Source organism: Jaculus jaculus, chromosome 13, assembly GCF_020740685.1.
Source record: "Jaculus jaculus isolate mJacJac1 chromosome 13, mJacJac1.mat.Y.cur, whole genome shotgun sequence".
Lineage (NCBI taxonomy): Eukaryota > Metazoa > Chordata > Mammalia > Rodentia > Dipodidae > Jaculus > Jaculus jaculus.
Window position 1 is genome coordinate 47,115,297 of NC_059114.1, and position 27,031 is coordinate 47,142,327.

Consider the following 27,031-nt stretch of genomic DNA (forward strand, 5'->3'; position numbering starts at 1 on the left):
CTGGAAGCCCTGGTGCAACCATTCTCACTCTCTATTTTTCTTTTCTTTCTTTTTTTTTTTTTTTTTGGTTTTTCGAGGTAGGGTCTCACTCTGGTCCAGGCTGACCTGGAATTAACTCTGTAGTCTCAGGGTGGCCTTGAACTCATGGCGATCCTCCTACCTCTGCCTCCTGAGTGCTGGGATTAAAGGCGTGCGCTACCACGCCCGGCTCACTCTCTATTTTTCTAATAAATAAATAAAAATAAATCCTTTTAAAAAAATGAAGAAACATTTGGGCCAGAGAAATGTCTCAGCAGTTAAAGACAAGAGAAGGCCTGTTTGCAAAGCCTGCTAGCCTAGGTTCAGTTCCCTAGCACCCACGTAAAGCCCAGTGCAAAGTGGCACATACACATGGGATCTATGTGCCTACACAACGGAGGGAGGCAAAGCCAGTTGAGTCCAAAGCTATAGGCCTAGTTTGATGTTCCTTTGTAGTTTGGCAGTTTGGTTGCAGTGGTAAGAAACTTTATCTTAAAGAAAGTGGAACACAGGGCTGGAGACATGCCTTAAAGGTTAAGGCACTTGCCTGTGAAGCCTAATGACCCAGGTTAGATTCCCCAGTACCCAAGTAAGCCAGATGCACAAGGTAGTTCAGATGTCTGGAGTTTGTTTGCAATGGCTGGAGGCCTTGGCACACCCATTCTCTCTGTGTGCCTCTTCTTCTTTTTTTTCCTGTCTCTCTCCCTCTCAAATCATAAATAAATAAGTAATTTTTAAAAATTTTGGGGCTGGAGAGATGGCTTAGCAGTTAAGCGCTTGCCTGTGAAGCCTAAGGACCCTGGTTTGAGGCTTGATTCCCCCAGATCCACATAAGCCAGATGCACAGGTGGTGCATGCATCTACAGTTCATTTGCAGTGGCTGGAGACCCTGATGCACCCATTCTCACACACACTCTCTCTCTAATAAATAAACAAAAATAAATCTTTAAAAAAATTTTGACATTGGCAATCTAAAAGCTGGGCATGGTGGAGCATGCCTTTAACCCCAACACTCAGGCGTGGGAGGAGTGCTCTGAGTTTGAGACCAGCCTAGAACTAGAGAGTGAGTTCCAGGTCAACCTGGGCTACAGTGAAATCCTACCTTGAAAAAGCAATAATAATAATAATAATAATGCTACTATCACTGGACATGGTGGTGTACACCTTTTATCATAGTACTCCGGAGGCAGAGGCAGGAGGATCACCATGAGTTCAAAGCCACCCTGAGACTACATAGTAAATTTTAGGTCAGCCTGGGCTATAGTGAGACCCTACCTCAAAAAAAGCTATCTATATCCATCTGAGGTAGGTTATCATGTAGCCCAGGCTGGCCTCAAAGTTGCTTGTCACTGAGGATGGCTTTGCATTCCTGATCCTCCTGCCTCTACCTTTCAGGTATTGGGATGTGCACTACCACACCCAGCTGCATTTGTATTTATTGTTTGGTATGTGCCCAAAGATATTCTGAAATGTCAGAATTTAGGTTTTTGTTTTGTTTTTTGAAGTAGGGTCTTACTCTAGCCCAGGCTGACCTGGAATTCACTATGCAGTCTCAGGGTGGCCTTGAACTCTCAGCGTTCCTCCTACCTCTGCCTCCCGAGTGCTGGGATTAAAGGTGTGCACCAGCATGCCTGGCATAATTTAGTTTTTCTTTTCTTTCTTTTTCTTTTTTTTTTTTTTGAGAGAGAGAGAAAGAGAATTGGTGCATTAGGGCCTCAGTCACTGAAATTGAGCTACAGACACTTGAGTCACCTAGTGGGCATGTGTGACCATGAGCTTGCCTCACCTTTGTGTGTATGGTTTATGTGGGATCTGGAGAGTCAAATATAGGTCCTTAGGCTTCACTAACAAATGTCTTAACCAGTAAGCCATCTCTCCAGCCCTATGTTTTCTTTTTAAATAATTAATGTATTTATGAGTGAGAGTGAGAGAGAAATAAAGGGCCACTCCAGGGTCTCCAGCTGTTGTAAATGGACACCAGATACATGCATCACCTTATGCATCTGGCTTTATGTGGGGACTGGGAAATTGAACTCAGGTTGTTAGACTCTGCAGGAAGGCACTTTAACCACTGAGCCAACTCTCCAGCCAATAACTTAGTTTAAAAAAAAATTTTAATTTAATTTGAGAGAAAGAGAAAAAGGCAAAGAGAAAGAAAGAGAAAGAATGGGAGCACCAGGGCCTTCAACTACTGCAAATGAACTCCAGACGCATGTGCCCTTTGTGTGCATGTGTGACCTTGGCACTTGCATTTCTGTGTGTCTGGCTTACATGGGACCTGGAGATTCAAACATGAGTTCTTAGGCTTTGCAGGCAAGCACCTTAGCCACTAAGCCATCTCTCCAGCCCAATTTAGTTTTTTTAATTTTTAATTAATTAATTTTATTTATTTGAGAGAGAGAGTGAAAAAGAGGAAGATAGAGAGAGGAAGAGAGAAAGAGATGGGTGTGCTGGGGCCTTTAGCCATTGCAAACAAACTCAGAAGCATGTGCCACTTTGTGTATCTGACTTACGTGGGTCCTAGGAAATCAAACCTGGGTCCTTTGGCTTTGCAGGCAAGTGCCTTAACTGCTAAGCCATCCCTCCAGCCCCATAATTTAGTTTTTAATGCTGTAATTATTCTCAAATTCACAGATATATCCTTAGCACCTAGAACAACAGTGTGCCTTATAGATTTATGTTTTTGTGTTGGGGGGTAATAGCACATACCTGTAATTCCAGCTCTTGGTAGGCTGAGGCAGCAAGGTTGAGAGTTCGACAGGCCAGCTGGGCTATATAGATAGTGAGACCCTGTCTCAAAAAAACTATGTATCTCGGTCTGGTCTGAAGCTTTTGGTCTTCCTGCCTTCACTTCCTTCATAATTGCCAGGATTATAGGCATGCATCTCACACACACACACACGCGCGCGCGCGCGCACACACACACACACACACACACACACAGATTTGCTTAACTATTTTTTTTTTCTGTTTTTTGAAATAACGTCTCCTATGTAGTCCACTTGACCTTGGCCTTGAATTCACTAGGTAATCTGTGGTTCCTGCGGCCTACAGCGCCTGCACTTGGCAGTGCCCAACAGTAGTCCAGGCTGGCCTCCAACTCATGGGGCTCTTCTATCAGCCACCACCCATCCAGTCCCAGTGCTGGGACTACAGGCATTTACCACTGTAGCTAGGATTTTTGTAATTTTTTTTTTTTTTGGTTTTTGGTTTTCTTTCTTTCTTTTTTCAAGGTAGGGTCTTGCTCTAGCTCAGGTTAACCTGGAATTTGCTATGTAGTCTCAGGGCAGCCTCGAACTCAAGGCAGTTCTCTTCCCTTCTCCTCCCAAGTGCTGGGATTGAACACGTGCACCACCACGCCCAGCTTTCTGTTTTTAATAAATGAATGAAGTTTCTCAAATGCAGTTGTGAGATCCTTGCAGATCATTTATAGTTAGAGATCTTCAAGTAAGGCTCTTCACAATCACACTAGGAATCCTCAACCAGTCTGGGCAGGATGTGGAGGTGTAGCCCTTTTTAGAAAAAATAAATAAATAAGTAAATAAGGTAAAAGTATAAAAGATTTATGTACATTTTGACAGGTTGGATGTGGTATGCAAATGACTTGCAAATATAATGCAAATGACATGCAACCACTCATGCAAATGAGCATTCTGTCTTTGGAATCAACTGCCAGTTATTCACTTATTTGTCTGCAGTACTGGCAGTAAATCGTTCAAAAGCTTAGGATGCAAGTGGCTTTGGAGACATGTGTGTATTGTAGAGGAGGGGGCTGCAGGAAGGGGGGGCTTCTCTCAAGGAAGAGTCAGTGTGATCGTGTAAACTTGTAGCTTAACATGAAGTCTAATATGGTACATAGAATAATCTGAAGTTATTCTGCTGTGATTTTTCAAAAGCTGGCCGTTTGGAAATAGGGTGAGGATCAAGGCAAGGGATTTGACTTCTTACACCCTTTCAAGTCTTTGGCTGGCTTTCATCTTCTGCTCAGCACCCCCGCCCCTCGCTGTCACCCCTCATCACACGCCATCTGGACTCTAGTTGACAGAAGCAGAGGCCAGGCAGCCAGAGCTCCCTGGCCCCAGTCCTCACGGTAAGGATCTCTGAAGAGTCTCAGTTAAGAGCTCTTGTAAACCATACCTGGAGGAGGAGGAGAGTGTGGTGTCAAGTTCTGCATTTGCCAAGCTCTTGATAAGCAGAATTTAGCTGAATTTCTGGACCTGTTAGAAAAAGGTGGGAGGTTACAAGGAGAAGGGCGGGGGGTCTTTCTGAAAAAATATAGTTGCTTAATCTCAATGCCAATGATGCAGTATCTGACAAAATCGGGAAACTTACTTGGAAATGTAAAGGGGAAAAATGTCAACGGGTTTTCTTTTTCTGTTATAAAAATTTGTTCCTTCCTTTCTTTGGTGTGAAGGGACTTTTGGTTATAGACTCTTCTTTGTTGAGTATAGTGATACTGGGCAATGGAAATAAACGGGCCTCTAGTCGATACATTTTAACATAATTCAAAGTATATTTTTTCTTGGACACTTTGCAATCAAACCTAGCTTCAAATCTCACTTTCTGGCTGTATAAACTTGGGAGATTTATTCAACTTTTGTGAAGCTCAATATCCTCATTTACAAAGTAGAAATAGTGGATTCTCCATGAGGTTGCAGTAAGGGTTAAATGAAAGAAGACAATAATAAATAATAATAAATAATACAGTAGCTGGTTCATGCACTCAATAAATAGTTATTTGTGGTGGTCAACTCTGGATTTGCTTTCTTTTTAAAAAAAATATTTTATTTAAGCCAGGTGTGGTGGTGCATCCCTTTAATCCCAGCACTTGGGAGGCAGAGGTAGGAGGATTGCCGTGAGTTCAAGGCCACCCTGAGACTACATAGTGAATTCCAGGTCAGCCTGTGCTAGAGTGAAACCTATCCTTACCCCCCCCAAATATTTTATTTATTTATTTATTGGATATATAGAGAGAAAGGCAGAGAGAGAGAGAGAGAATGGGCACTTCAGGGCCGCTAGCCACTGCAAACAAACTCTAGACACATGCGCTACTTTATGCATTGGTTTTACGTGGGTACTGAGGAATGGAACCAGGGTCATTGGGCCTTGTAGGCAAATGCCTTAACCACTGAGCCATTTCTCCAGCCCTAGATTTGCTTCCAGAGCTCATTCTTTTATATTTACATCCCTCCCCTCACACACAATAAAAAGCTCTCTCTCTCTCTCTCTCTCTTTTTGCTTTTTTTCCAAGGTAGTATCTCACTGTAGCCCAGGCTGACCTTGAATTCACTATGCAGTCTCAGGGTGGCCTCCAAATCACAGGGATCCTTCTACCTCTGCCTCCCAAGAGCTGGGATTAAAGATGTGTGCCACCACGCCCTGCTCATCCCCTATTTGGTAGCTTCATCTCACATCCTCATAGTAAACCATCATTTTTTCTTTAGTTCACATGTTTCTGGTGAAACCAACTCCATCCTCAGCACTGGAAGTAGAATGTATGAATTCAGTTTAAGTCAACCCAGTTTAAATTAAGTTTAAACTGGGCCTGGAGACACAGGCTCATTATCCCAGCTACTCAGGAGACTGATACAGGAGGATTGAAAGTTCAAAGACTGCCTGGGCTACTTGATGATTCAACTTACAGGAAATATCCAGAATGGGCAAATCTATATAGATGGAACATAGATGGGTGGTTGCTAGGATTGGAGAAGAAAAGAGAGTGATTGCTTCTAGGCATGGAGGGTTGTTTTCTTTTTGTGGGTGGGGGGGGTAAAGGTGTTTTGGAAAGCAAGTATAGTGACTCAAGCCTTTAATAGCATCCAGGAGGGATGAGGGAGGGGAATTGCCATGAGCTCAAGGCCAGCCTTGGTTACAGAATGAGTTCCAAGTGAGCTATGGTGGGACCCTGCCTCAAAATACCCTAAAATGTTTTGGAATTAGATAGTGATAATAATCTGCAACATTATGAATATACTAAGAACAACTGAATTACATATTTTATTTTTATTTATTTTATTTATTTGAGAGAGGCAGATAGAGAGAAAATGGGCATACTAGGGCCTTCAGTCATTGCAAATGAACTCCAGATGCATGTGCCACCTTGTGCATCTGGCTTAAGTGAGTCTTGGGGAATTGAACCTGGGTCCTTTGGTTTTGCAGGCAAGTGCCTTAACCACTAAACAATCTCTCCAGCCCTATTTTTTTTTTCCTTTTTTGGGGGGATTAAGTTCTAATGATGTAGCCTTGGCTAACCTAAAACTTACCATGGAGACCAGACTGGCTATATATTTGTGGATGATCTGCCTTTGTCTCTCAACTGCTAGGATTATAGGTATGTGCCACCATGCCAAGCCATGTTATTTTATTTTGCTGGTGTGTGTGTGTGTGTGTGTGTGTGTGTGTGTGTGTGTGTGTGTGTGTGTGATGATGTGGTGTGTGGTTCCTCAGACACTTACCTTTGGTGGAGGGGTCACTTGCCTATGGAGGCCAGAGGGGGGACATCAGTTGTCCAGCTCCATTCATTATTTTTCTCCCCCCCCCTTTTTTCTTTTTTTTTTTTGAGGTAGGATCTCACTGTAGCTTAGTCTGATCTGGTGACTTCATGCTGGCCTTGAACTCATGTGATCAACCTATTTCTGCCTACTGAGTGCTGTGATTAAAGGCGTGTGCCCACCATGGCCAGCTCCAGTCTTGTTTTGAGCTAGAGTCTCTTTCCTGATTTCAGAGTTTGTGGAGATCTGGTGATTCTCAGGTGTCTGCTTCCCTGTAGGACTATAGTTCTAGATGTGTATGGGCAGGCCCAGCTGTTTATATGGGAGCTGGAGATTTGAACTCTGGCAGTCTCAGGCCTCCACACTTGTACAGGAAGTACACTTAACCACTGAGCCATTTCTCCAGCCCTATATTTTATTTTTCAAGTTTTTATTCTCCTGCCTCAGTTTCCTAAGTGAGGTATTGCTAACACGCACCACCATATCTGGCTTGAATTAAATACTTTTAAGTGTGTGTGTGTGTGTGTGTGTGTGTGTGCACCAGAGCCTCTTGCCACTGTAAATGAGTGTCAGACACTTACACCACTTTTTTCTTCTCTTTTTAAAAATATTTTATATTTTTATTTTTTGGTTTCTCAAGGTAGGGTCTCACTCTAGCCCAGGCTGACCTGGAATTCACTATGTAGTCTCAGGGTGGCAAGAACTCACAGCGATCCTCCTACTTCTGCCTCCCAAGTGCTAGGATTTAAGGCATGAGCCACCATGCCTGGCTTTTTTCCCTTATTTTATCTTTTATGAGGTAGAATCTTGGTATGGACACATCATGTGTTGGTATCATCATTTCCCTCCCCCTTGCTCCCACTCTACTGAGATTGGGATTATTGGTATTCACCAGTGGGTTGTGGGTTCTGAGTTGTGAGAGCAGCAGTCAGTCTCTCATAAACAAAGTAAAGTAGAATAAAGTACTTAATAAAAAACAATTCCCTATTTAGTTCTCTGCCCCATTTTTCTTTTCTTTTCTTTTTTTTTCTTTTTTTGAGGTAGAGTCTCACTCTGGTCCAGGCTGACCTGGAATTAACTCTGTCATCTCAGGGTGGCCTTGAACTCATGGCAATCCTCCTACCTCTGCCTCCCGAGTGCTGGGATTAAAGGCATGCGCCACCACGCCCGGCTCTGCCCCATTTTTAAAAAGATTTTATTTTTATTTATTTATTAGAGACAGAGAGAGGGAGAGAGAGAGAATGGGCATGCCAGGGCCTCTAGCTACTGCAAACAAACTCCATATGCATGCGCCACCATGTGCATCTGGCTTATGTGGGACCTGGAGAATCAAACCTGGGTCTTTAGGCATCACAGGCATATGCCTTAACTGCTAAGCCATCTCTCCAGCCCCTGCCCCATTTTTTAATATTTTGCTTATTTATTTGAGAGAGAGAGAATGGGCACACCAGGGCCTCCAGCCACTGTAAATGAACCCCAGATACATTGTGCCACTATGTGCATCTGGCTACGTGAGTTCTGAGGAATTGAACCTGGGTCCTTAGGCTTCACAGGCAAGTGCTTTAATCACTAAGCTATCTCTTCTGCTCAGATTGTTTGACTTTTTAATTGCATAGCTTTTTGAGTTCCTTCTATATTCTAGATATTAGGCCTTCGTCTGGCTTATTTAGGTGGCTTGGGAATTGAATTCAGTCTGGCAAGCATTGCAAGCAAATGCCTTTAACTGCTGAGTCATGTTCCAAGCACTCTACCTACTTTTTAAAAAAATTCTTTTGGGCTGGAGAGATGGCTTAGCGGTTAGGTGCTTGCCTGTGAAGCCTAAGGACCCCGGTTCAAGGCTCGGTTCCCCAGGTCCCACGTTAGCCAGATGCACAAGGGGGCGCACGTGTCTGGAGTTCGTTTGCAGAGGCTGGAAGCCCTGGCGTGCCCATTCTCTCTCTCCCCCTCTATCTGTCTTTCTCTCTGTGTCTGTCGCTCTCAAATAAATAAATAAAAAATTAAAAAAAATTCTTTTGAGGCAGGGTCTTACTCTAGCACAGGTAAGGATATGGCTCAGTGGGTAGCATGCTTGCCTAGCCTGACAAAGCCCTGAGTTCCATCCCCAGCACTTTATAAATCCTGGTGTCACGGTACTTGACTATAATCCCAGCACTTGGAGGAGGAGTCAGGAGAATAAGAAGCCCAAGGCCATACTTGGCTACACAGGTAGTTTGAGGCCAGCCTGGGCTATATGAGGCTCTGTTTACAAAAAAAAAAAAAAAAGCCAAAGGACCCAGGTTTGATTCCCCAGGACCCACGTAAGACAGATGCACAAAGTGGCGCATGAGTCTGGAGTTCATTTACAGTGGCTGGAGGCCCTGGTGCACCCATTCTCTCTCTCTCCCTCTCTGAAATAAATAAATAAATAAAATAAAAATGTAAAACAAAAGGCTGGAGAGATGGCTTAGTGGTTAAGGCGCGTGCCTGCAAAGCCCAAGGACTCATGTTTGGCTCTCCAGGTCCCACATAAGGCAGATGCACAAGGTGACATAAGAGCGCAGGGTCCTGCAAGTGTACAAGGTCGCACATGAGCACAAGATGGTGCACGTGTCTGCAGTTTGATTACAATGACTGGAGGCCCTGGCATGCTGATTCTCTCTCTGATAAAAAATAAAATAAAACCAGGTGTGGTGGTGCACGCCTTTAATCTCAGCACTTGAGAGGCAGAGGTAGGAGGATTGGTGTGAGTTCAAGGCCACCTTGAGACTACTGAGTGAATTCAAGGTCAGCCTGGGCTAGAGCAAGACACTACCTTAAAACAAATAAACATACAAAATCCATGAGCCTGTTATGGTGTTGTGGAGGCCTTTAATCCTAGCACTTACAGACAGAGGAAGGAGGATCACTGTGAGTCTGAGCCCTGCCTGGGACTATGGAGTGAGTTCAAGGTCATCCTGGACTAGAGTGATACCCTATTTCAAAACAAAACAACAAAAAAAAGATGAGGGCTGGAGAGATGGCTTACCGGTTAAACGCTTGCCTGTGAAGCCTAAGGACCCCGGTTCGAGGCTCGGTTCCCCAGGTCCCACGTTAGCCAGATGCACAAGGGGGCGCACGCGTCTGGAGTTCGTTTGCAGAGGCTGGAAGCCCTGGCGCGCCCATTCTCTCTCTCTCCCTCAATCTGTCCTTCTCTCTGTGTCTGTCACTCTCAAATAAATAAATAAATAAAAATTAAAAAAAAAAAAGATGAATTTTTTTTTTGAGGTAGAGTCTCACTGTAGCCCCAACTGACCTGAAATTCACTATGTGGTCTCAGGGTGGCCTCAAACTCATGGTGATCCTCCTACCTCTGCCTCCTGGACTAAAGGCATGCACCACCACACCCAGCTAAGATAAATTTTTTTAAAAATATATATTTTATTTATTTATTTACTTATTTGAGAGAGAGTAAGAGAGAAAGAATGGGCACACCAGGGCCTCCAGCCACTGCAAACGAACTCCAGATGCATGTGCTTCCTTGTGCATCTGGCTTATGTGGGGCCTGGAGAATTGAAGCTGGTTCCTTTGGCTAAGCCATCTCTCCAGCCCAAGATAATTTTTTTTCAAGGTAGGGTCTCACTCTAGCTCACGCTGTCCTAAAATTCACTCTGTAGTCTCAGGGTGGCCTCGAACTCACAGTGATCCTCCTACCTCTGCCTCCCGAGTGCTGGGATTAAAGGCATGCGCCACCATGCCTGGCTTCAGCTCAAGATGAATTTTTTGTTTGTTTTTTGTTTTTTTGAGGTAAGGTCTCACACTGGTCCAGTCTGACCTGGAACTCACTATGGAGTCTCAGGGTGGCCTCAAACTCAACGGCGATCCACCTACCCCTGCCTTCCAAGTGCTGGGATTAAAGGCGTGTACCGCCACACCCAGCAAAGATGAAATTTTTTTTATTAAAAAATTTTTTTTGTTCATTTTATTTATTTATTTGAGAGTGACAGAGAGAGAGAGAGAGGCAGATAGAAAGACAGAGAGGGAATGGGCACACCAGGGCTTCCAGCCACTGTAAACAAACTCCAGATGCGTGTGCCTCCTTGTGCATCTGGCTAACGTGGGTCCTGGGGAATTGAGCCTTGAACCGAGGTCCTTAGGCTTCACAGGCAAGCGCTTAACCACTAAGCCATCTCTCCAGCCCAAGATGAATTTTTTAATGTGATTTGTATCTCAACTAAACAACTAAAGCAACAACAATGACGAACAGGCACATGACTCAAGTGGGCTCATGAAAACTAGTGATACTCAGTCCCACCCTTTGGAGTCATGGGAGGAGCACACTAATTCTTGCAGAATCCAGGTTGAGAGGATGTAAGATGGAGAGCTGCTGACATGTCTTGCTATGTGTAGAATCCAAGACTGAATTATTCAGTTCAGCTGAGAGCAGAGCCAAGAAATTGTGAGGCACCTAGACTTGGTTACACATGGGGGATATGTGACCACTTGTCCCAGTTTGCCTGTGACTATATATTGACAAAAAGTACATCACAGGGTGACATAGCCTAGGCTGACCTTGGATGTAGCTGAGGATGACTTTGAACTCCTGATCCTACTGCCTTCACCTACCAGGTTTGGGGGTTACTGGCATGTGGCACATGTCCCATACCTGTCCTTGTTGGCGCTCTTAACTGCCTTCACTTAAAGCTCACTGCTTTACGGTAAAGAAAAATGAAGTTATGAAATTTGCAGAAAAATGGATGGACCTGGAAAGGATTATACTAAGTCAGGTAACCCAGGCCCAGAAAGCCAAGCGCCACATGTTCTCTCTCATATGTGGATCCTAGCTGCAGATGACTGGGCTTCTGCGTGAGAATGAAAATACTTAGTAGCAGAAGCCAGTAAGGTAAAAAGGAGACATAAAGGGAAGAGAAAGGAAGGGAGGAGGATACTTAATAGGTTGATATTGTATATATGTAAGTACAATGATTGTAATGGGGAGGTAATATGATGGAGAATGGAATTTCAAATGGGAAAGTGTGGGGGTGGGGAGGGAGGGAATTACCATGGGATATATTTTGTAATCATGGAAAATGTTAATAAAAATTTAAAAAGAAAAAAAAAAAAGCTCACCGCTTTGATGAGAGCATGGGAAAGGAACTTGCTGGGCAGTTAGAGATGGGTCATTGACAATTAGCAGTTTTGCCTTTTGTTCTTGTCTTGGGAATATTATAATTAAAGTGAATGTTAGGATTAAAATGGCCAAGTCATTTTACTTCTTACTGGGGAGGAATAATACGATGGCTTGCAGCTGGCTATGAGATAGCCAAACTGCCCAGATAAGAGAAAGGACAGGGCTTTGTCCAAAACAAAACCAAACAAAACACACAGCCTATCTGTGCAGGCTCCTGCCACCCCCTGTGAACCTCCCCTGAGAAACGTGCTAGCCATGGTTGCCTTGGCAGCACAGACTTTTTTTTGTTGTCCTTGGTTCTGTTCTGCTTTACCCTTGTGGAGCAAGGTGGTGACCAAACAGCTCCTGTCAACTATTATTAGTGTTTGGAGGTATGCTCTGGAACCCCAGGCACCGAGGCCAAGAGGCACATCACTAGTTCCCTGGTTGGAAAGGAGAGGCGTGACCTCGTGTGTGTGTGTGTGTGTGTGTGTGTGTGTGTGTGTGTGTGTGTGTGTGTGTGTAGGGTGATGATTGGGCCAGAGCCACACTTCTCCATGTCTCAGTCCAGTCATTTTAAAGATGAATTTGGGCTGGAGAGCTGGCTTAGTGGTTTAGGCATTTGCCTGGGAAGCCTAAGGAACCAGGTTTGATTCCCCAATACCCACATAAGCCAGACGCACAAGGTGGTACATACCTCATTCTCTCTCTCTCAAATTAACAAACAAATTATATATATATATATATATATATACATATATATATATATATATATATATATTTTGTTTGTTTGTTTGTTTTGTTTTTGGAGGTAGGGTCCCACTCTAGGTCAGGCTGACCTGGAATTCACTCTGTAGTCTCAGGCTGGCCTTGAACTCACAGTGATCCTCCTACCTCTGCCTCCTGAGTGCTGGGATTAAAGGAGTGCACCATCATGCCCAGCTCAAAGAAAACATTTTTAAAAGATGACTTTATTTCCCTAACACAAAAGCCTTATAAATCCTGGATTGTAGCCACCCAGTGATAACCCCCTTGGGGACCTCTTCCATTTCTTGGGAGTTCTAACTTTTCTACTCTTCTCCTTAATAAACTTGATTTCTTTTTCTCTGAAAATAAAACTGCTCTTTTCAGCTGGGCATGGTGGGCATGCCTTTAATTCCAGCACTTAGGAGGCAGAGGTAGGAGGATTGCTATGGGTTCAAGGCTACCCATAGTGAATTCCAGCCTGGGTTAGAGAGTAAGACCTCTTGAAAAACCAAAAATAAATAAATAAACTAAAACTTTTCTAAAAAGTCACCCTTCATTGTCTATGAAATTCATTCCTTGAGTTCATGAGACAAAGGACCTGGAGCTACTGGCTCAGAGTGGCTTTGATGACCGTAGATAGTCCAGCACCCTAGGCCCTGAGTTAAATCCACCTATGAGCCAAAACAAACAAACAAACACTCCCAAAGACCCCAGAATCAATTTTACCTGTGGACTTTTCAATTACCCAAATCAGTAAATAATAATAATAATAATAATAATAATAAATTTTTTTTTTTTTTTTTTTTGGTTTTTCAAGGTAGGGTCTCACTCTAGCCCAGGCTGACCTGGAATTCACTAGAGAGTCTCAGAGTGGCCTCGAACTCATGACCTACTGAGTGCTGGGATTAAAGGCGTGTGCCACCACACCTGGCTTTAATAATAACAATTTTTGAGGTAGGCTCTCACTCTAGCCCAGGCTGACATAAGTTCCAGGCCTTGAACTTATAGTGATCCTCCTACCTCTACCTCTCAAATTCTGGGTGTTTGCCACTATGCTGGCTCTTTTACCATTTTTCAGGAGGTTGTAAAACCAAACAAAACCAAACAGGGAGGGGAGCAGGGGGGAGAGAGAGAGAAGAACAATTTATGACAGAGATGATATATGGACCATAAAACCTAAAATATTTACTCCCTTTATTGGAAAATTCTGCCAGTCCATCTTTAAAATGAACATTATATGGTTTTGTTTATTCTGCTCTATATGATGTTATATGGGTCCTCTCAGAGGCACTCGGCTGGAGAATGAACTGGTCTAGAGGTTCCAAGAAGAATTCATTTACATGTGTGGGTGTTGATTGGCTGGGGGGCTGGAAGGCTGGGCTCAGTGGAGTTTCTCTCCTTTTGTAGGCTGTCTGCCCACCAGAGTGGGTGGACTTGGTGCATTGCGGCTAAGAGACTAAAGGGAAGCTCTGGAAGGCTAGCCATACGCTGAGGCGACATTGTCTCTTCTGTACTGTTGGTTGCAGAACAGCCTGGATTGAGATAGGGGAGATAAACTCCACTTCTCCATGGCCAGAGTGGCAAAGAATTTGAGACCATCTTTAACCTAGTTCATGACTCAGTTTCCTCATCTACCCTTGTATCCCCAGCTGGTAGTTAACACAGCACTCGGAACATGACAGGTGGAATCAGATTCATTTTAATATTGGGTGGTTTGAATCAGCCCCCCATAAGCTTGTGTTCTGAGGGCCTGCTCCCCAGCTGGTGATAATTTGGGAGGTGTAGCTTTGCTGGAGGATATTTGTTTCTGGGGGTAGACCTTGAGGTTTATTTGCCCCAAGTTTGCCAGTCTTTTGTTTCTTAAGGTTTCGAGAGTCTTTATTAGATTAAGAGAAGGAAAAAGGAGGAAGTACAGAGAGCTCCTGCCATGTGGAGGGGGTGCAGTTTGCCAGTCTTAGTTGGCGCACTCCTGCTGCTGTTGTCCACCTGATGGGCACCTTGAATCCCAGCACTCAGGAGGCAGAGGTAGGAGGATCGCTGTGAGTTCAAGGCCAGCCTGAGACTACATAGTGAATTCCACGTCAGCTTGAACTAGAGTTAAACCCTACCTCCAAAAACAACAACAACGGCAACAACAGAGACAGTACCCATTCATCTGCAATTGTTTGAGAGATTACCACCGTTGTTCTGCATGGGGAAAGCAGAAAGAATGCCGACTCTTTTGAAAGTAGGGGCCTGGATGCTGAAGGAGTGTTTTGTTCCTCAAAGTCAGCTTTATGCCGTCTGGATTGACAAAGTTGTTATCCCACTTAGTACTATGGAAGTATATATAACAAATGCAGGGAAACAAAAGGGTCATTGTATGCACAGTGTGGTTTGGAAATGGCCTCTGGGTGGAGGCCTGATGGAGCCATGAGGATTGCGTCGCAGTGGAGACCCCCACCAGGGTTATGAGACAGGAGAGCTGCTGAGGCGTGGGATGGACTGTTCCCCAGGCTGTGAGCAGTCCAGCTGGAGGGGCGGAATTTGAAATCCAGAGACTTTGTCACTGGTAATGGGTGTTAGACTTGGAGTTACAGGATTTGATGTTTACCTTGTTTGTCTTCAGTCTTGCATGGGTTCAGTCTTCCCTCGCAATGCACATTTTTGATGTGGGAATGTCTACTCTGTGCCATTATGTATTTTAATTTTATAGCACATAGTTAAGCGGCCTTGGACTGTGGGGTTGTTTGAATGGCATGGGATTGATAAGAATGATGGGGACTTTTAAAATTGTACTAAATGCATTGCGTTTTACACCACGGATCGTCGTTAGTTTATGAGGGTTGTGGGTGGAAGGTGGTGGTTTGAATCAGGTGTCCCCCATAAACTGAGGTGTGCTGAATGCTTGATCCCCAGCTGATGGCAATTTGGGAGACGGAGCCTTGCTGGAGTAGGTGTTTGCTGGCGGCAGACCTGGAGGTTTATTAGCCCTTGCCAGGGTCAGTTTGGGCTCATTCTCCTACTGCTGTTTTCTACCCGTGTAGCAGAGGTGCTGTCCAGCTTTAATCTGCTATGTTTTCCCCTGACATCGTGAGCTTCCCCCTTGAGACTAGAAGCCAAAAAATAAATACTTTCCCTCCATCAGCTGCTTTTGGTTGGGTGCTGTGTCCTCACAACAAGAAGGTAACTACAGCAAATGTAAAAACGATTAGATCTTGGGCTGGAGAGACGTTTAGTGGTTAAGGCTTGCCTGTGTAGCCTGAGGACACAGGCTTGATTCTCCAGGTCCCACGTAAGGTAGAAGCACAAGGTGGTGCATGCACCTGGAGTTTGTTTGCAGTGGCTGGAGGCCCTGGCATGCCAATTCTCTCTCTAATAAATAAATAAATAATTTTAAAAAAGTTAGCCAGGTATGGTGGCACACACCTTTGATCTTAGCACTCAGGAGGCAGAGGTAGGAGAATCGCCGTGAGTTCAAGGACACCCTGAGACCACATAGTGAATTCCAGGTCAGCTTGAGCTAGAGTGAGACCCTACCTTGACATCCCCCTTACTCCCCCACAGAAAAAGAAAGAAAACGAAAAGTGTGAGATCTAGAGTTAAGCTACTTGGACCCTCAGGGATCCCCGCGCTGCTGTGCCATTTAGGGGTGCCATGTGTCCAGCACTGTGTTGTATCAGTACATTTGAACCTCAGTCTCCACTTTGGATAATGAAGGGCAATAAAACCTACATCTCACAAAATTAAACAGTGTAAGGAACATGAGAAAGCTTCATAAGAGGGCTGGAGAGATGGCTTAGTGGGTAAACGCTTGCCCGTGAAGCCTTAGGACCCCGGTTCGAGGCTCAATGCCCCCAGGACCCACGTTAGCCAGACGCACAAGGGGGCGCACGCGTCTGGATTCATTTGCAGTGGCTGGAGGCCCTGGCGCGCCCATTCTCTGTCTCTCTCTATCTGCCTCTTTCTCTCTCTGTCACTTTCAAACAAACAAACAAACAAAAAAAAAAAAAAAAAAAAAAAAAGAAAGCTTCACAAGCTACAGTGTTTTCTGTAACAATAACTATTGTTGCTGTTATTGCTCAGGGCGAGGCGCCGACTAGGCAGGCTCTGGACTGTGCCCTGGTGAAGGGTGCCCCTGCCTCCTCCGCTTCCCAGCTCTACCCACGCCTGCTTCTGAGAAGCCCACGTCAGGAGGAGGAGGCAGCGACAATCAAGTCCCAGCCAAAGAAGATTTATCTCCCCACTGTGGCTCTAATGATGGTTCGATGGGACTCATCATCCCATAATGATGTTGGTGCCAGCGCCTTCCACCCTGGGTGTCTCTGAGGAGGCTGGGAGGAAATGGCTAAACAAATAAGAATGATTAGTTGCGAGCGGATAGCCCTTTGTTGTCTGAGTCTGCAGCATATGGAAGTAATAAAGACGCTTCCAAGAAAACCCACATTCAACTTGTCATCCTCACCTGGCCCAGGAATGCAATATTCCTTTCCCTGCAAAGCCCTTGAAGCCCTCTGGCCCCGAGACACTCCCGTCCTTCTGCTTTTCTGTCTACCTGAGTAATACTCCCTCTTACAAGCTTTCCCTAAGTGCTCCCAGGCAGCCTAGGGATGTATAATGGGCGTGCTGTGCGTTTAGGTCTGAAAGTGAAATCATTACTTGGCATGGTAAGTAGGTATGTAAAACAGAGTCCCAGTGGGATCTTGTAAGTACCCACATGTGTATTGGTACGTGATTTAATCTTGCTCAGCCTCTAGCATGCAATAGCATGGTACTAATTGCTCTGAGTACTTTCTGCTTTTACTGTGCGCCAGGCACTGGGATGAATGCTTCATATTCATGATATTCTCTCTCTTTCTGTGTGTGTGTGTGTGTGTGTGTGTGTGTGTGCACGTGCTTGCTGGGGTTTAAATCCAGGGCCTTGAGTGCATGCTAAACACATTCTCGACCACTATGATATGTTCTAGTGCTCCATTTCAGTTCTCTCCTTCCCCTCTCCTCTCTTCTTTCCTTCCCTTACTCCTTCTTTTCCTCCTCCTTCTTCTCCTTCCTCCTCCTCTTCTTCTCTTTTTGTTTTTTTGAGGTAGTGTCTTACTCTAGGGCAGGCTGACCTGGAATTCACTACGTAGTCTCAGGGCGGCCTCATACTCAGGGTGATTCTCCTACCTCTGCCTCCCAAGTGCTGGGATTAAAGGTGTGTGCCTTTAAAGCCTGGCTTCTTTTCTTTAAAATAAAAAAATAAAAAATATATATATAAAAGAAAAGATATGCACAAACACATATATATATCCATCTTTTTTATGTTCATTATTTATTTATTTATTTGAGAGCAAGAGATACAGAGAGAAAGGCGGGGGGTGGGGGTGGAGAGAGAATGGGCACACCAGGGCCTCCAGCCACTGCAAACGAACTCCATATGCATGAGCCTCCTTGTGCATCTAGCTAACATGGATCCTGGGGAATTGAGCCTTGAACTGGGGTCCTTAGGCTTCACAGGCAAGCGCTGAACTGCTAAGTCATCTCTCCAGCTCCCCCTTTTTGTTGAGGCAGGGTCTCACTCTAGCCCAGGCTGACCTGGAATTCGCTATGTAGTATCAGGGTGGCCTTGACTTTTCCTACTTCTGCCTCCCAAGCTCTGGGATTAAAGGCATGCACCACCAAACGCAGAACATTTCACTTAAAAAAAATATTTATTTATTTGAGAGAGAGAGAGAGAGAGAGAGAGAGAAGCAGGTAGCGAATAGGCACTCCAGGGCTTGCAGCTACTGCAAACAAACTCCAGACGCATGTGCCATCTTCTGCATCTGGCTTACATGGGTCCTGGGGAATCAAATCTGGATCCTTTGGCTTTATAGGCAAGTGCCTTAACTGCTAAGCCATCCCTCCAGCTTCTATTTCTCTCTCTGTCTTTTTAAATTATTACTTTTATTTATTTATTTCAGAGAGAGAGAGAGGAAGATAAGAAGAGAAAGTAAGGGGCTGGACAGATGGCTTAGTAGTTAAGGCACTTGCTGATGAAGCCAAAGGACCCAGATTCGATTACTCAGGACCCATGTAAACCAGATGCACAAGGTGGTACATGCGTAGGGAGTTCATTTACAGTGGCTGGAGGTCCTGGAACACCCATTCTCTCCTTCTCTATCTGCCTCTTTCTCTCTCTCTCTCTCAAATAAATAAATAAAATTATAGTATTTTAAAAGGAGAGAGAATGGGTACTCTAGCCACCGCAAATAAATTCCAGATGCATGTGCCACCCTATACATCTAGCTTAAGTGGGTACTAGGGAGTCATACCTGGGTCATTATGCTTCACAGGCAAGCACCTTAACCACTAAGCAATCTCTCCAACCCACATTTCTCTCTCTCTCTCTCTTTAAATAAAAATTTTATGTATTTATTTCAGAGAAAGAAAAAGAAGCAGATAGAAAGACAGAGAATGGGCATGCCAGGGCCTCTAGACACTGCAAACAAAGTTCAGATGCATGTGCCACTTTGTGCATCTGGCTTATGTGGGTACTGGGGAATAGAATCTGGGTCCTTAGGCTTTGCAGGCAAGTGCCTTAGCCGCTAAGCCATCCCTGCAGTCCCCACATTTCTCTTTTTATATGGACCCCTTATCATAGATCTAGTTAAATGTGCACTGCTCTACATGATAAAGGGGTAGAAATTCAGAAGCCTGAGAGAAAACTCAAAGCAGTATGACATGAACTGGCAAAAGGGGCGTTAAGCAAGGCAAAAGATTATGAAACATGATCTGTGGAGGTAAGAAAGGATTTGGGAGTAGATGAGTGTTCCTGACCGCTATGGAGTAGTTTGCTGGAGGGTTTATGGTGTGAACTTTCTCCTGTCACCTTAGGATGCCTTTCATACTTTCGGTAAGTTCTGTATTTCGCATCAGTGTCAAATGTGGTGTGAGGGGTTCAGGAATAGAGCCCTTGAGCTCCAAACCCAGTTTGTGTCAACTTTTAACCAAAGAATTGAGAAGGATAATTATTAAATTATTGTATTTTGTTAGGAAAGTACAAAACCAAGAGAAGGAAAAATGGGCTCTATGACCATGTGGGCCTAAACGAAACGTGAAAGAGATTTGGAGAGAAAAGAAGAGAAAGTACAGAGAGTTCTTCCTCGTGGAGGCAGGAGCACACAGAGAGCCCATGTGGGAATAAAGGTCGGGGGTTCTCATCTCAGCCCAGCTGGGCAGAGACAGGGAAGCTCACCAGAACCTCAAAGTTCAGGAGCTCACCCAGAGAGGATTGCTCTCCTCTGGTAAACATGTCTGTAACCTTGTAATGGTGAACCCTACTTTCTGGCTCAGGTGAGCAAGAGTTGATTGGCCTGGGTTAGGGGCTGGCTCATGAAGAGGCCAGTCATGATGCTGAACTGGGGGCTGCACTTAACCAATCACAATGTCAGGATTAGATTTAAATTCTAGGAAAGGAGACCTCCCTCCCAGGAGGGACTCAGATTGTTTGTGGAAAAAAAAAAATCTAGTGAAGCGATTAGAAGACTGTAAGGACAGGCCTGAAGACATTTCTTCTTTCTACATTTGGGGGCCCAGTCACCCTAAACTACCTGACAAAGCTACCTCACTCCCTCCAAAACACTTTTGTGAGGGTGGTTTCTAGGTAGTTGAAGAGTGAAGGATCAGCTGTCATTTAGGTTCTAATCCATTTTATTGCAATCTGGTTTCCTTAGGAGCTCTGATTGGTTTTATTTTGTTTGGTATTTGAAAGAGTCTTGCTATGTAGCCATGGCCTGGCCTAGAACTCCCTTTGTAGCAAGACACATGTGCCACTTTGTGCATCTGGCTTTACGTGGGTTCTGGGGAATCAAGCCCAGGCAGTCAGGCTTTATAGGCAAGCACCTTAACCATTGAGCCATCTCTCCAGTCCTGATTTTTTTTTTTTCTTCTTCTTTAAGGTAGGGTCTTATTATAGCCCAGACTGTCCTGGAACTCACTCTGTAGCCCCAGGCTGGCCTCAATGTTTGCCCTACTCAGCCTCAACAGTGCTGGGATTAAAGGCATGCACCACTGAACTTGGATTCAGATCGACTTGCAAAGCTACACTCTACGTGTATGTCTGCATGATTTGCCGTACACAGTAATGTAATTATCTAATAAGCCTGTGGCAATGTGCATGTCATAGTGTGTTAGGGTTCATGGATGTGAAGGCAGAATGTTCTGATTTATCTGTGTGTATAATGTCTGTGTACTGTGTGTATGTGATGAATGTATAAATTGTGCGTGGAGTATAGGTGCTTGTGTCAGAGTGTGAGTCTTTATGACTGCATTTTCTTTTCTTTTTTTTTGGGGGGGGGTAGAGTCTCACTCTAGCTCAGGCTGACCTAGAATTCACTATGTAGTCTCAAGGTGACCTCAAACTCACAGTGATCCTCCTACCTCTGCCTCCCGAGTGCTGGGATTAAAGACGTGCTCCACCACGTCTGTCTCTCTTTTGTTTTGTTTTGATTTTTTGAAGTAGGGTCTCGCTTTAGCCCAGTCTGACCTGGAATTCTCTATGTAGTCTCAGGGTGGTCTTGAACTCTTGGTGATCCTCCCACCTCTGCCTCCCAAGTGCTGGGATTAAAGGTGTGTGCCATTATGCCCAACATTTTCTGTATCTTTTTTTTTTTTTTTTATGAGACAGAGAACAAGAGAGAAAGTGAGAAAAGGAGAGAGAATTGGCACCCCAGGGCCTCCACCTACTGCAATCAAACTTCAGATGCGTGTGCCATATTGTGTGTATGCGTGACCTTGTATATTTGCATCACCTTTTGAGTCTGGCTTATGTGGGATCTGGAGAGTTGAACATGGGTCCTTAGGCTTTGCAGGCAAGCTCCTTACTTGCTAAGCCATCTCTTCAGCCCCTGAGACTGTATTTTCAATGAGATGTTATAACTTACCCCTTGTGTTCTTTTCACAATGAGATGATAACACTCTTACCATGGAGAGGTGGGCTTTCTTTCCCTTTTATTTATTTATTGTTTTTCAAGGTAGGGTCTTGCTCTAGCTTAGGCTGACCTGGAATTCAGTATGTGGTCTCAGGAAAGAAAGGAGCAGGGCGTGGTGGCTCACACCTTTAATCCTAGCACTCGGGAGGCAGAGGTAGGAGGATTACCGTGAGTTCGAGGCCACCCTGAGACTACGTAGTGAATTCCAGGTCAGCCTGGGCTAGAGTAAAACCCTACCTGGGAGCCGGGCGTGGTGGCGCACATCTTTAATCCCAGCACTCGGGAGGCAGAGGTAGGAGGATCGCCATGAGTCCGAGGCCAGCCTGAGATTACATAATGAATTCCAGGTCAGCCTGGGCCAGAGTGAGACCCTACCTCGAAAAACCAAAAAAACAAAACAAACCAAAACAAAACAAAAACCCTACCTGGAAAAACAAACAAACAAAAAGTAAATAAAAATAAATAAAAAAGAAAAGAAAAAGAAAAAGAAAAAGGACTAGGAGGCCAAGCAGCTACATGGAGAGGTCACTTGTCTGGGTCCTGGTTGGCAGCAGCTGAGGTTCCCACCGACAGCCAGGGTCAATGGCCATGAGAGAACATCTTGCTTTTGCAAGCACCCCCAGCTGACAAGGCGTGGAGCAGAGCTGATTCTTCCCTGCTGAATCCTGCCCTAACTGCTAAATAAATTATTGATGTTTTAAGCTACAAAGTCGGAAGATGTTTAGTTATGCAGCAGTAGGTAGCAAGCACAGGGAGGTGGCTGTGTCTGCTTGCATTCCTGTGATTCGACGCCTCTGTGGGCTCCTGCAGGCAGGGCATTTTGTCAGGGGTCTGTGTACATGAATAGGTGTGGTGGAAGGTCCTTCTGGTGACAGTCATGGTTCTTGGAGCTTTGCTTTGACCTCAGTGGGATGCTGTTTAGTGGGAATACTTTGAAATCTTGTCTGTCTTCTGTGTTTCTTGTTTTTCCTTTGAACCAGAAAGGCATATTTAGCTGAAAGCTAATACAGTTTAAATTTACCGACCTTTGCCTGGCCCAAGGCCCTTGGAGCTACCTGGGCTTTCTAGCAGGTGGGACTCTGCCATCCAGAGCCTTCACATCTTTTTCCAAGGGCTCAGAATACTTCCCCCTCCCCCTTTTTTCCTTTTCTGTCTTTGAGGCCTTTGGAAATGAACCAAAGATGAGGCAGAACAATGTGGTCACTGGGGCTCTTGAAGCTTCTTGGGGTGGAGATATTAGAAATCTTTTTTAAAAAATATATTTTATTTATTTATTTATTTATTTGAGAGACAGAGAAGGCGCGCCAGGGCCTCCGGCTACTGTAAATGAACTCCAGATGCGTGCGCCCCCTTGTGCATCTCTCAGCTCAAGAATTCCTGACTTCCATCAACAAATGTGCTGAGATGGGCTCAGTTGGGCCCACATCTCAAGGGAGACATCACTGGTCTGTGCCCTGTCTTGACTGAGCTCACCATGCTCACCTGAGTCCAGCCCAGGCAATAGAGGACCCTGATTCAGAAGATGAACACTTCCTTTGGGTCTTTTCTGGAACTACAGTCTTGCTTCTCCATGTTCACTGCCTGATTTAGCTTTTCTGGGATCATTCCTTTCCTTGAACTGCCTCTCAGAACCTGTGAGGAACTTTTTTTTTTTTTTTTTTTTTTTTCCTGAGGTAGGGTCTTTTTGTCCAAGAAAACTCTCTGTACTACTGGAAATGTTCTATCCTCTTCACTGTCCAATATGGTTGTCAATAGCCTCAGGTGGGTAGCACATCTCTGAAGGGTTCAGAGAGGACTTTTTCTTATCAGTGAAAATGGGGACAAAATCTTCCCCACCTATATCACGGGGGTATCTGGAATAAACATTACAAATGTGAAAGGGCTTCACTCAAAAAGGAATTTAGAAGCTGGGCATGGTGGCGCACGCCTTTAATTCCAGCACTCGGGAGGCAGACGTAGGAGGATTGCAGTGGGTTTGAGGCCACACTGGGAATACAGAGTGAATTCCAGGTCAGCCTGGACTAGAGTGAGACCCTATCTCAAAAATAAAATAAAATAAACCCAAAACCAAACAACAGAAAAAAAAAGGAATTTAGGAAGACAGCCATGTGAACTAAGTGGGCTTATACTTAGTACTCTTTGATAATATTTCTGTAAAATGGACTGTTTTTATTTTTGTTTCTGGGATTAAAGGCTTGTGCCACCATGCCTGTCTGGTTTTTGTTTTTTGTTTTAATGAGAAAGAGAGAATCAGCACACAGGGCCTTAGCCACTGCAAACTCCAGGTGTGTACACTACCGTGTGCACATGTACAATGTTGTATACTTGCTTCGTGGAACATGGATTCTTAGGCGTCGCAGGCAAGTGCCTTAACTGCTAAGCCATCTCTCCACCCACCCCCCCTCTTTTTTTTGTATTTTTGAGGTAGGGTCTCACTCTAGCCCATACTGACATGGAACTCACACTGTAGTTCCAGGCCGGCCTTGAACTCATGGCGATCCTCCTACCTCTGCCTCCCGTGTGCTGGGATTAAAAACATGTGCTACCATGCCCAGCTTCTCCATCCTTTTTCTTTTTCTTTTTTTCATTTGTTTTTTTGGCTGGTTTGATCTATTTTTATTTCTTTGTTTGTGTGTGTGTGCATGCGCAGTGTGTATGTGTGCATGTGCATGTGCATGTGGAAGCCAGGGTGTCATCCCCAGGAACACCAACCATCTTCTTTGACACAGCATCTCTCATTGGTCTGCATCCTGCAGATTAGGCTAGACTAGCTGGCCAGTGAGTGTCAGAGATCCTCCTGTCTCTACCTTCCAGCACTAGGATTACAAGTTCCTACCACTGTGCCTGGCATTTTACATGGGTGTTGGGAATTGAACTCAGAACCTTGTGCTTGCAAAGCAAGTGTTTCCTTGTCGCAGCTCTCTCCCCAGCCCTGTGTTTACAGTTCTGTGTCTCTTTAAAAATTTTTCTTGGTTTATTTTCATTTATTTGAAAGTGACAGAGAGACAAAGAGGCAGATAGAGAGAGAGAGAATGGGTTTCCAGCCTCTGCAAACGAACTCCAGACGTGTGCGCCCCCTTGTGCATCTGGCTAACGTGGGACCTGGGGAACCGAGTCTCGAACTAAGGTCCTTAGCTTCACAGGCAAGCGCTTAACCGCTAAGCCATCTCTCCAGCCCCAGTTCCGTGTCTCTTATTTGACCCTGATATCTTTGAGGGTATGAAACCGGCAGGACTGTTTCGCAGCTGCATTTCCACAGCCAGGGGCTGGAATATAGCTTGGTGCTCACATTTAAGTTAATGATAAGTCTTAGAGCCCAGGGGCTGGCTGGGAAGACGGCTCAGCAGTTGAAAGTGATTGCTTACAAAAACCTGCCAGCCACGTTCAATTCTCAAGCCATCCACATAAGCCAGCTGCAGAAAGTGGCACAAGTGTCTGGTGCTCAGTTGCAGTGGAAAGAGGCTCTAGTGCCCCCATCCCCCTTTAACATACACATGCAAGTAAATAAATAATTTTTTTTTTTTTTTGAGGTAGGATCTCACTCTAGCTCAGGCTGACCTGGAATGCACTACGTGGTCTCAGGGTGGCCTCAAACTCATAGTGATCCTCCTACCTCTGCCTCCTGAGTGCTGATATTAAAGGCGTGCGCCACCATGTCGTCAGAATGAATTTTAAACAATCTTGGACCCAGAAGGAATTCCTGTAAGCAGGATTTGAGGTGTCTGTTGAAAGCTGGGTGAGCAAAGAGGTCAGTGCAGAGAAAAAGAAGCAGGACAATATGGTGGTAAGACGGAAACCTAGCATTCTTGTTGATATTCTACTCTCATGAAAACAAAACAGGAGAGCCAATTTCTGATACTAGAATGTTTTTACAAACAGGGCATCAGACTGGTGGAATTTTTTTGGGGGGGTATCAAGGTAGGGTCTCACTCTAGCCCAGGCTGGCCTGGAATTCACTATGTAGTCTCAGGGTGGCCTTGAACTTACAGCGATCCTCCCACCTCTGCCTTCTGAGTACTGGGATTAAAGGCATGCGCCACCATGCCTGGCTCAGACTGGTGGAATATTAATTATGGATAGCTGATTGAGAGCTGGCTGAGTGGTTGGGGCACTTGCCTGTGAAGCCCTAGGACTTATGTTTGAACCTTCAGATCCCACCTTAGCCAGTTGCACAAAGGTGAGGCAAGTGCAAAGTCACACATGTCCACTAGGTGGCACAAGTGTCTGGAGTTGGATGGCAGTGGCTGAAGCTGGAGCCAATTCTGTCTCTCTCTAAAATTAAAAAAATTTTTTTTTAATTTTTAATTGAATAAAAAAAAAGGTTGGCTAATCAGAGGATAAATGATCCACTTAACTTGTTTGTTGAGGTAGACCAAATTGGTCACATAAATCCTAACCAGGGCTCTGTGGGTGGGAGCTGTGGTTTCCTTTGGTTTGACTGATGGTGGTTGGGTTAAAGGTCATTCCTGTGTGGAATGTAGAAAAGGGAAGCGGGAAGCAATCCCAGCTATATGGGAGAGACAGCTCTCTTTGGTTTTTGTTTACCTTTTTTTTTTTTTTTTTTTTTTTGTTTTTTTGAGGTACGGTCTCACTCTAGCTCAGGTTGACCTGGAATTCAGTATGTAGTCTCAGAGTGGCCTTGAACTCATGGTGCTCCTCCTACCTCTGCCTCCCTAGTGCTGGGATTAAAGGCATGGGCTCCCACACCTGGCTGTTGTTAACTTGTTTAAGATGAAATTTTAAGGTTATTTTTTGCTGAATTCAAAGAATGATCCAAGGTAGTATAGATGCTACCATCTTCTCTGATCCCTAGATTCCAAATTTCCTACTTTTGCTGTAGCTTGCTTGCCTTCCTTCCTTCCTTCTTCTTTTCTTTTTTTCAAGGTAGGGTCTCACTCTAGCCCAGGCTGACCTGGAATTCACTATGGAGTCTCAGGGTGGCCTCGAACTCTCCATGATTCTCCTACCTCTGCCTCCTGAGTACTCAGATTAAAGGCATGTGCCACCATGCCTGACTTTTTTTTAATGAGAGTGAGAAGAGACAATTGGCACACCAGGGCCTCCAGACACTGAAATTGAACTCCAGACGTGTGCACTACCTTGTGCGCATGTGTGACCTTGCATGCTTGGATCACCTTGTTCATCTGGCTTATGTGGGATCTGAAGAGTCGAACATGGGTCCTTGGGCTTTTCAGGCAAGTGCCTTAGCTGCTAAGCCATCTCTCCAGTCCCTCTTTCTTTATATTTCTTTAGATATTTTATTTATATTTATTTATTTGACAGAGAAAGGAGAGAAAGAGAGAGAGAATGAATGAGCACACCAGGGCCTCTAGCCACTACATACAAACTCCAGACATGTGCGCCCCTTTGTGCATTTGGCTAACGTGGGTCCTGAGGAATCAAACCTGGGCCCTTTGGTTTGGCAGGCAAACGCCTTAACCACTAAGCCATCCCTCTAGCCCTCTTTCTTTATTTATCAGGCAAGGTCTCATGTAGCCCATGCTGGTCTCTAACTCACTACATAGATGAGGATGACTTTGAATTTGAATCTTCCTGCACTTACCTCCCAAGTGCTGGGATTACAGGTGTGTACCACTTTACATGGTATCCTTCTTTCTAGGGGCCATGTATGTAGAGATTGTTAGTTTAGGACCAAACTTGCACACAGGCTTCAGTAGCTGAGGAGGTGTGAGCTCAGATTGTTATGTTGAGACATTGTA

At 44.8% G+C, this 27,031-nt stretch overlaps 1 protein-coding gene across 1 annotated transcript in view; it reads left to right on the forward strand.

Moving 5' to 3' along the window:
• Positions 1–3,978: 3,978 nt before the first annotated feature.
• Positions 3,979–27,031, forward strand: part of Sil1 (SIL1 nucleotide exchange factor) — a 359,491-nt gene continuing 336,438 nt past the window's right edge. The window contains exon 1 of the mRNA XM_045132285.1: positions 3,979–4,108. The gene's annotated coding sequence lies outside the window, so the exon portion shown is untranslated. The remainder of the gene's footprint in view (positions 4,109–27,031) is intronic.